General features: G+C 51.9%; 1 long non-coding RNA gene across 2 annotated transcripts; it reads right to left on the reverse strand.

Moving 5' to 3' along the window:
- Nucleotides 1-267: 267 nt before the first annotated feature.
- LOC116455021 lies at nucleotides 268-7696 on the reverse strand. 2 transcript variants are annotated; one of them, XR_004244284.1, is made up of 3 exons: nucleotides 6204-7696; nucleotides 1846-6091; nucleotides 268-1775 (listed from the first exon to the last, which is right to left on the reverse strand). It is a non-coding gene; the product is annotated as an uncharacterized LOC116455021 (long non-coding RNA). The 2 variants fall into 2 exon arrangements; XR_004244283.1 differs by having other exon boundaries at nucleotides 268-838; nucleotides 956-6091.
- Between the last annotated feature and the right edge of the window lie 1297 nt (nucleotides 7697-8993).

Below are 8993 nucleotides of genomic sequence, written 5' to 3' on the forward strand. Positions count from 1 at the left end.
AAATCAGAAAAAAAAACCAGAAAGAAATCAGAAAGGAATCAGAAAGAAATCAGAAAGAAATGAAAAAGAATTTGGAAAAAAAGCAGAAAGAAATCAGAAAGAGATCAGAAAGGAACTGGAAAGAAATCAGAAAGAAATCAAAATGAAATTAAAATTAAATGAAAAAGAAATCAGAAAAAAAAAACAGAAAGAAATCAGAAAGGAATCAGAAAGAAATCAGAAAGAAATGAAAAAGAATTTGGAAAAAAAGCAGAAAGAAATCAGAAAGAAATCAGAAAGAGGTCAGAAAGGAACTGGAAAGAAATCCGAAAGAGAACGGAAAGAACACAGGAGGAAAGGCTCCTTCTGGCCGGCGATGGGGCTGGAAAAGGCCAATTCCAGCGGGCAGGAAGCTCCCGCGGGACAGCTTTGGAGGCAAACACGGGCCTGACTTTGATCTGCCACCCTTTCCCATCTTTTTCCCAGCTCTATCCAACATTCCCGAGCTTCCCCGCAGGTGCCAGCAGGGCTGGGTCCCCTCTGCCCGCCGGGAGCACCTAAGGGCACTCAAACCCCACATCCAGAGGGGACGATGCTCTGAGGAAGCAGCGAAATTCCATGGAATGCTCAAAGCAGGAATGCTCATCCCTCCGTCCTCCCAAATTCCCCCAAAAGTCCCTTAATCCTCCTGAGCGGCGGCGCTGCGGGATCTTTTTGGGATTAAGGAGAATCTGTTTATAGCCAGCACCGGGGTGGGGAATGGGAACTATTCCGGGAATGGGACTGGGAATAAACAGGGGGCACCTGGAATGAAACAACTGGAATGAAACAGGGATCACCTGGAATAAACAGGGATCACCTGGGATAAAACGGGGATCACCTGGGATAAAACAATTGGAATAAAACAGGGATCACCTGGAATAAACAGGGATCACCTGGAATAAACAGGGATTACATGGAATGAAACAGGGATCACCTGGAATAAAACAATTGGAATAAAACAGGGATCACCTGGAATGAAACAAGGATCACCTGGAATAAACGGGGATCACCTGGGATAAAACAATTGGAATAAAAGAGGGATCACCTGGAATAAAACAGGGATCACATGGAATGAAACAGGGATCACCTGGAATAAAACAACTGGAATAAAGCAGGGATCACCTGGAATAAAACAACTGGAATAAAACAGGGATCACCTGGGATAAAATAATTGGAATAAAACAGGGATCACCTGGAATGAAACAGGGATCACCTGGGATAAAACAATTGGAATAAAGCAGGGATCACCTGGAAAAAAACAGGGATCACATGGAATAAACAGGGGGCACCTGGAATAAAACAATTGGAATAAACACAGATCACATGGAATGAAACAATTGGAATAAAACAGGGATCACATGGAATAAAACAGGGGGTACCCAGAATAAAGCAGGGATCACATGGAATAAAGCAACTGGAATAAAACAGGGATCACCTGGGATAAAACAATTGGAATAAACAATTTTCACCTGGAATAGAACAACTGGAATGAAACAGGGACCACCTGGGATAAAACAACTGGAATAAAAGAGGGATCACCTGGAATAAAATAACTGGAATGAAACAGGAATCACATGGAATAAGCAGGGATCACCTGGGATAAAACAACTGGAATGAAACAGGGATCACATGGAATAAAATAACTGGAATGAAACAGGAATCACATGGAATAAAATAACTGGAATGAAACAGGAATCACATGGAATAAGCAGGGATCACCTGGGATAAAACAACTGGAATGAAACAGGGATCACCTGGAATCAAACAATTGGAATAAAACAGGGATCACCTGGGATAAAATAACTGGAATGAAACAGGGATCACCTGGAATCAAACAGGGATCACCTGGAATAAAACAATTGGAATAAAACAGGGATCACATGGAATAAAATAATTGGAATAAAGCAGGAATCACATGGAATAAGCAGGGATCACCTGGGATAAAACAACTGGAATAAAACAGGGATCACATGGAATAAAATAATTGGAATAAAGTAGGAATCACATGGAATAAGCAGGGATCACCTGGGATAAAACAACTGGAATGAAACAGGGATCACCTGGAATGAAACAGGGATCACCTGGAATCAAACAATTGGAATAAAGCAGGGATCACCTGGGATAAAATAACTGGAATGAAACAGGAATCACCTGGAATGAAACAGGGATCACCTGGAATCAAACAGGGATCACCTGGGATCAAACAATTGCCAGCTGCCAGCTGCTGGCCCTGGGCAGTGCCACCGCTCCCTGCGGGGCGTGTCCCCCCACTGCCACCCGGCGCCAGGAAATGTCACAAGCGTCCCCTTGTCCCGAAACCCAGGGACACTTTTCCACCGAGAGCAGCGAGGAGCCGGATCCCTGCCAGCATTCCCCATTCCCTGCGGGAAATCCGGGACACGGCGGGGGGCACCGGCGCTGGCAGCGGGCGACAAAGGGACAGGGATTCGTCCTCATGTGGGGATTCCTCAAATCCCCTGCAGGAGCGGCAGGAAAAGCGCTGGGGGTGCCGGTGTGCCAGCCAGGGGGTGGCACAGGACGGGCACAGCCCTGTCCCCCACCCTGCGGCCACCACTGGCCCCGTGCCCGGTGCCACCGGCCCCGCCTTCCCACAGGGATGCATCCGTGCCCATGGCTCGGCAGCCAAATCCCATCAAACCCAAGGGGGTTTGGTGCCAAGGTCGGTGCCCTGCGAAGTTCCTGGTGACTCCTGAGATCCAACGCCTGCTGGGTTTTTCCCTCGGAATAATCCTGCTGGGATTTCCCTGATTCTCCCAGTGACTCGTCTGCCTCCCCTGCCCTGATTTCCAGAACCTTCCTCAGCCTCTCTCTCGCTCTGCACGGTTCCTGTTTTCCAGCAGAACATTCCCGAGTTTTCCTGCTTCTCCAGATTTGGGAATGCTCCTTCTCTCTCATTATTTATCTGCAAAAAGCTCCCCAAAATCCCCCTTTTCCAGCAGACTATTCCAGAGTGTTCCTGCTTCTCCAGACCTAGGAATGCTCCCTGCCTCTCATTATTACATCCCCAAAAAATCCCCATTTTCCAGCAGAACATTCCAGCTATTTTCCTGCTTCCCCGGACCTGGGAATCCTCCCTTCCTCCCATTACTACATCCCCAAAATCCCCAATTTCCAGCAGAATATTCAGGTGTTTTCCTGCTTCCCCAGACACGGAAATATTCCCTCCCTCCCATTATTACCCCCCAGAAACCTCCCAAAAATCCCCATTTTCCAGCAGAACATTCCAGCCATTTTCCTGCTTCCCCAGACCTGGAAATGCTCCCCGCCTCCCATTATTGCCTCCCCAAAATCCCCATTTTCCAGCAGAATATTCCAGAGTTTTCCTGCTTCTCTAGCGCTGGGAACACCTCCAGCCTCCCATTATTACTTCCCAAAAATCCCCATTTGCCAGCAGAACATTCCTGAATTTTCCTGCTTCCCCAGACCTGGGAACGCTCCCTGACTCCCAAAAACCTGTCCATGGCACAGCACCCTTGGGATAAACTGGGATATCCATCCTGTGGCCAGGTCTGGGAATTCCTGGGAGCTGGGCCACTGGGTGTGGGGGAGCAGCCCCTCTGCCCCACTGCTTTTGTGGGATCAGGGCAGAATTCCCAGCAGGGAATCATGGAATGGTTTGGGTTGGGACATTAAATCCCATTCAGTTCCATTCTGGACACCTCCCACTATCCCAGGCTGCTCCAACCTGGCCTTGGACACTTCCAGGGATGGGAGAGCCTGAAAAAGTCCTGGAAATCCTTTTCCTGTTAGTTTTGCATTCCTGGTTGGAATGAGAGCCGTGTATCCCAGTGTGGATCTTATCCCTGCAAGGAGCAAAGTGTCCAAAATGCTTCCAAATGAGCCAAATCCCTCCCAGGGAAACTCATCCAGCGCCTCCCAGCTCCACATCTCCAGGTGATTCAGGCACCTCCTGCTCCAGCAAAAACTACCAGGAATTGAGTTCTTTCCAAGGCAGGAGTGGGATGAGGAGCAGGAATGCAGCTCCAAGCCCCATTTCCCTGGAGCTGAACCCCTCACAAAGCTTGAACACGAAGCAAAACGTGGCCAAATTCCTGGGAGAAGCTCCTGGAGCCAAGAAATCCAAGAATCCAAGGAGAAACAGATGTTCCCAGGCAGAACAGGGAATCAGCTTGAAACAGTCCATGGCAAAACAACGGGAAAATATCCTCAATTTTCCCTGTTCCGGGGAAATCTTTCTCAGGGATGGGGCTGGAATGTTAAATCGGGGTCTGGCTGGGGAAGGGCCACTTCTCCTGGAATTTTTGGTGGGAACAGTTGGAGCTTACACACCTGATGGATCAATCCCTCCACACGAAAGACACAAATCCCAATCCCAGGGTTAAAAGTTAAGGACCACGGGGATTTATTTCTCCAAAAGACCGGGGCTGAGCTGGCTGCAATGAATCTCTGTGCATCCCAGGCCCTGCCTCTTCCCCATATCCCGCTTCCAACGGTGCATTCCCAACCTCATCCCTTCCCTGGCAAAACCAGGTCACCATCTGCTCTGCCCCTGGCTCAGCGACAGCTCCTGCCTCTGCAGGAGATCCAAGAGCTTTTCCCAAATTCCCACTCCAAACCCTGCTGACCAACAAGGACACGAGGGCAGGGAGGATGGCAGGTTGTGGAATAACCAGGAATATTCACATCCCTCGGGAGATTCCCCATTTCTGACTCCTGGAGGAGTTCTCCCTGCTCCACTTCCCAGCTTTTATTTTCCATCTTCAAGCCCGCAGCCAAAGGAACACGGAGCAGGCACAGAGGAGACCCCCCCCACCCCCAGCCCTTCCAAGCTCTGCAATTCCAGCCTCTGGAGCAGAATCCAGGAGGTTTTAACAGCAGGAAAAGGCTGGAAAAACGAGAGCCAGGGAAAAGCTGCCTCCCCTCTCAGGGAGCCTCCCGGGCCTAGCTCCGGCCCTGCCGTGCGCAGGCAGCTCCAGGCTGGCTCCTTTCCATCTCCTGCTGCTTCCTGACAGCCATTCCCAGGAAAAAAGCTGCTCCTGGATGCTTTGCCAGCTGTACCAGGCAGGTCTGGCCCTCCCTGAGTGGCTCCTTCCCTGTTCCCATCGGTGGCACTGCCCTGACAGCCGAGAGCGTCACGGTCCCGTTCCCAGCAGGGACTTGGATCCATATCCCAGCGCATCCCATCCACATCCTCCCATTCCCTCCTGCATACCTGGAGCTGGCTCTGGGATAAGGTTTTAAAGTGCTGAGTTTGATCCCAAAGCTCCTCCCGGGAGTGGGGGAAAAGGTAACAAACAAAAATCCCAAATAGCAGCGACGCACAGGGGTTGTTGTGGGGTGGAGGGAGCACAGGGAGCCTCTTCCCGCCTGGATGGAGAGGGAACTGGGATTAGCACTGCGTGTCCTTCAGCTGGAACTCATTATTCCAGCTGGAACCCCTTTATTCCAGCTGGAACCCCTTTATTCCAGCTGGAATCCTTGCTGGAGCAGGATAATAACCTCTTTATTCCAGCTGGAACCCCTTTATTCCAGCTGGAATTCTTGCTGGAACCCCTTATTCCAGATGGAACCCTTCACTGCAGCTGGAACCCATTATTCCAGCCAGAATCCTTGCTGGAGCCCCTTATTCCAGATGGAACCCCTTTATTCCAGCTAGAACCCCTTTATTCCAGCTGGAATTCTTTTATTTCCTGCCGGGGCAATTTTGTTCTACCTGTAACCTCATTATTCCAGCTGGAACCCCTCTATTCCAGCTGGAACCCCTTTATTCCAGCTGGAATTCTTGCTGGAACCCCTTTATTCCAGCTAGAACCCCTTTATTCCAGCTGTAACCCCTTTATTCCAGCTGGAATTCTTGCTGGAACCCCTTTATTCCAGCTAGAACCCCTTTATTCCAGCTGGAATTCTTGCTGGAACCCCTTATTCCAGATGGAACCCTTCATTGCAGCTGGAACCCCTTTATTCCAGATGGAACCCCTTTATTCCAGATGGAATTCTTTTATTTCCTGCCTGGACAATTTTGTTCTACCTGTAACCCCATTATTCCAGCTGGAACCCCTCTATTCCAGCTAGAACCCCTTTATTCCAGCTGAAATCTTTTATTCCAGCTGGAACCCCTTTATTCCAGCTGGAATCCTTTTGCTGGAGCCCCTTATTCCAGCTGGAACCCCTTTATTCCCTCTGGAGCCATTTTACTACACCTGGAACCCCTTTATTCCAGCTGGAATTCTTGCTGGAACCCATTATTCCAGCTAGAACCCCTTTATTCCAGCTGAAACCCTTCACTCCAGCTGGAACCCCTTTATTCCAGCTGGAACCCCTCTATTCCAGCTGGAATTTCCTTTTTTCCACCTGTAACCCCACTATTCCAGCTGGAACCCCTCTATTCCAGCTAGAACCCCTCTATTCCACCTGGAACCCCTTTATTCCACCTGTAACCCCATTATTCCAGCTGGAACCCCTCTATTCCAGCTAGAACCCCTCTATTCCAGCTGGAATTTCCTTTTTTCCACCTGTAACCCCTCTATTCCAGCTGGAATCCTTTATTCCAGCCGCAGCCCCTCTATCCCAGGTGCCCCGAAGGCAGCAGCTGTCCCCACTCCCCTCACGGGTGACACTTCGCATCCATCCCCGGATCCCGGCACATCCCGCCGGTTGCCATGGCAACGCTTCGGGAAGAAGGGAGGTTCATTATCAGTTTCTCCATGGAATCCAAAAAAAAAAAAAACCTTGGATGAAATTTTGTTTTCTCCCCGCTGTCACGGATTTGTTCCTGATCCTTCTGTGTTTGCGGATTATCCAGGGCGACTTCCAAAATTACGGGAACCTCTTGGATCGACTCATCCCAGCTTAGGGAATAAGCACAGAGAGCAGCATCCTGGAGAAAAGCTCCTCTGCACAATTCCCAAGGCTCAGGGAACGTGGGAAGTGTTGTTAATTAAACAGCAATCAGCTGTTTCCAAGGGAAAAAAACTTCCCTGCGGAGCAGGGATGCCCTGGGATCCATCCTGGGAGGAGCAGGATTCCAGGGAGGCTGCAGAGCTCCAGGACATCCAGGATGAATCCCAGAAATGCAGAGCAGCAGGTTTGTGAGTCAGGCGGAGGAAGGTGAGAAAACCGGGAATGAAACGCCAAACAAATCGCAGATTCCCGGTTTTTTCCCCCCAGCTCTTTGTGGCGCTGCCAAGGCTCCTTCCCACGCGGGCCAATCCCCCTCTTTCCCCTCGCATCCAGGGCTTTTCAGGATCTGCTCCCACCCCGCTCTGTTCCCTGCAGGATGTGACTCCAGGAACGCTCCACAGCTTTTTAAAAGTCACTCAGGAAGCGGGAGCCAGGAAAATGGGAGAGCTGGAGCATCACTGAGAGCTGATCCCTCTCTCCCAGGGCAGGAGATTCCTAGGAACACCTGGAAATCTCATCCTACTACAGCCCTTCCTGGAAAAGCTGGGAAAGCATCATCAAATCCTCAGGTTTCATCCCTGAGGCGGAGTTTGCAGAGCACATGGAAAAGGGGCCGGGATGGGGTTTGGGAAGGGTCGGTGTTGCCAGGTCCGGGCAAGTGCGGGGTGTGTGTGGTGGGGTTGGAGAGGGATCCCAGGAATTCCAGGTGGGACTGGCACTGTGCCGGCGGCAAGGGGACAGGGAGCAGAGAGAGGAAGCAGGGAGGGGACAGGGAATGGAGAGGGGAAGCAGGGAGGGGACCTGGAGCAGGGAAGGGACAAGGAATAGGGCTGGGAAGCAGAGAGGGGGCAGGGAACAGAGCCTGGAAGCAGGGAGGGAACAGGGAATGGAGAGGGGAAACAGGGAGGGGACAGGGAATGGAGAGGGGAAACAGGGAGGGGACAGGGAATGGAGAGGGGAAGCAGGGAGGGGACCTGGAGCAGGGAAGGGACAAGGAATAGGGCTGGGAAGCAGAGAGGGAACAGGGAATGGAGAGGGGAAGCAGAGAGGGAGCAGGGAACAGAGCCTGGAAGCAAGGAGGGAACAGGGAATGGAGAGGGCAAACAGGGAGGGGACAGGGAATGGAGAAGGCAAACAGGGAGGGGACAGGGAAAAGACCTGGAAAACAGTGAGGGAACAGAGGGGAAGCAGGGAGGGGACGGGAAATGGAGAGGGAAAGTGGGACAGGGAGCAGAGTTTGGAAGCAGAGAGGGGACAGGGAGCAGTCTGGAAGAAGGGAAGGGAAGGGAAGGGAAGGGAAGGGAAGGGAAGGGAAGGGAAGGGAAGGGAAGGGAAGGGAAGGGAAGGGAAGGGAAGGGAAGGGAAGGGAAGGGAAGGGAAGGGAAGGGAAGGGAAGGGAAGGGAAGGGAAGGGAAGGGAAGGGAAGGGAAGGGAAGGGAAGGGAAGGGAAGGGAAGGGAAGGGAAGGGAAGGGAAGGGAAGGGAAGGGAAGGGAAGGGAAGGGAAGGGAAGGGACACATCCCTCGCTCCCATCCCTGCTCCGAGCCCTGGCACGTGCGGCTCCCTCTGGCAGGGAGCAGGACAGCCGGACAGCGGGACAGCGGGACAGCGGGACAGCCGGACACGAGGCAGCCCCGGCTGCTCCCAGCTCGTCACCCTCTACCATTCCCTGGGAATGACACATTCCCTGGTGGTTTACGACCCTTTTCTCCCTGGGTTCCAGGCGAGCAGGGAACATTCCCTCAGCCTTTATGGATGGCCATTGCCACCCCTGTGCTGCCTCAGCTCCGGGGCAAACACCAAGGAGACGGGGATAATGAGGATTTTATGGAGCGTGGAGCCACGCCGGGAACACGGGGATGGGACTGAGCAGGCAGAGCTCTGTGTCCTGCCAGGAAATCACTTCAGGAGGCTCCAAATCTATTTCTCGCCCTTCTCCTGGGAGGTCCTGAGGAGGCACGGATTTAATGCTGCTCCCTCCGTGCCCCCGGATCGATCCTATCGGATTTTGGGAGCTCCCATCAATTAGGGAGAGGCTCCCGCTGCATTAAAGCCTCGAGGAGCCCTCCCAGGCTGACTTCAAGAGCAATT

This window comes from Corvus moneduloides, chromosome 23, assembly GCF_009650955.1.
Source record: "Corvus moneduloides isolate bCorMon1 chromosome 23, bCorMon1.pri, whole genome shotgun sequence".
Lineage (NCBI taxonomy): Eukaryota > Metazoa > Chordata > Aves > Passeriformes > Corvidae > Corvus > Corvus moneduloides.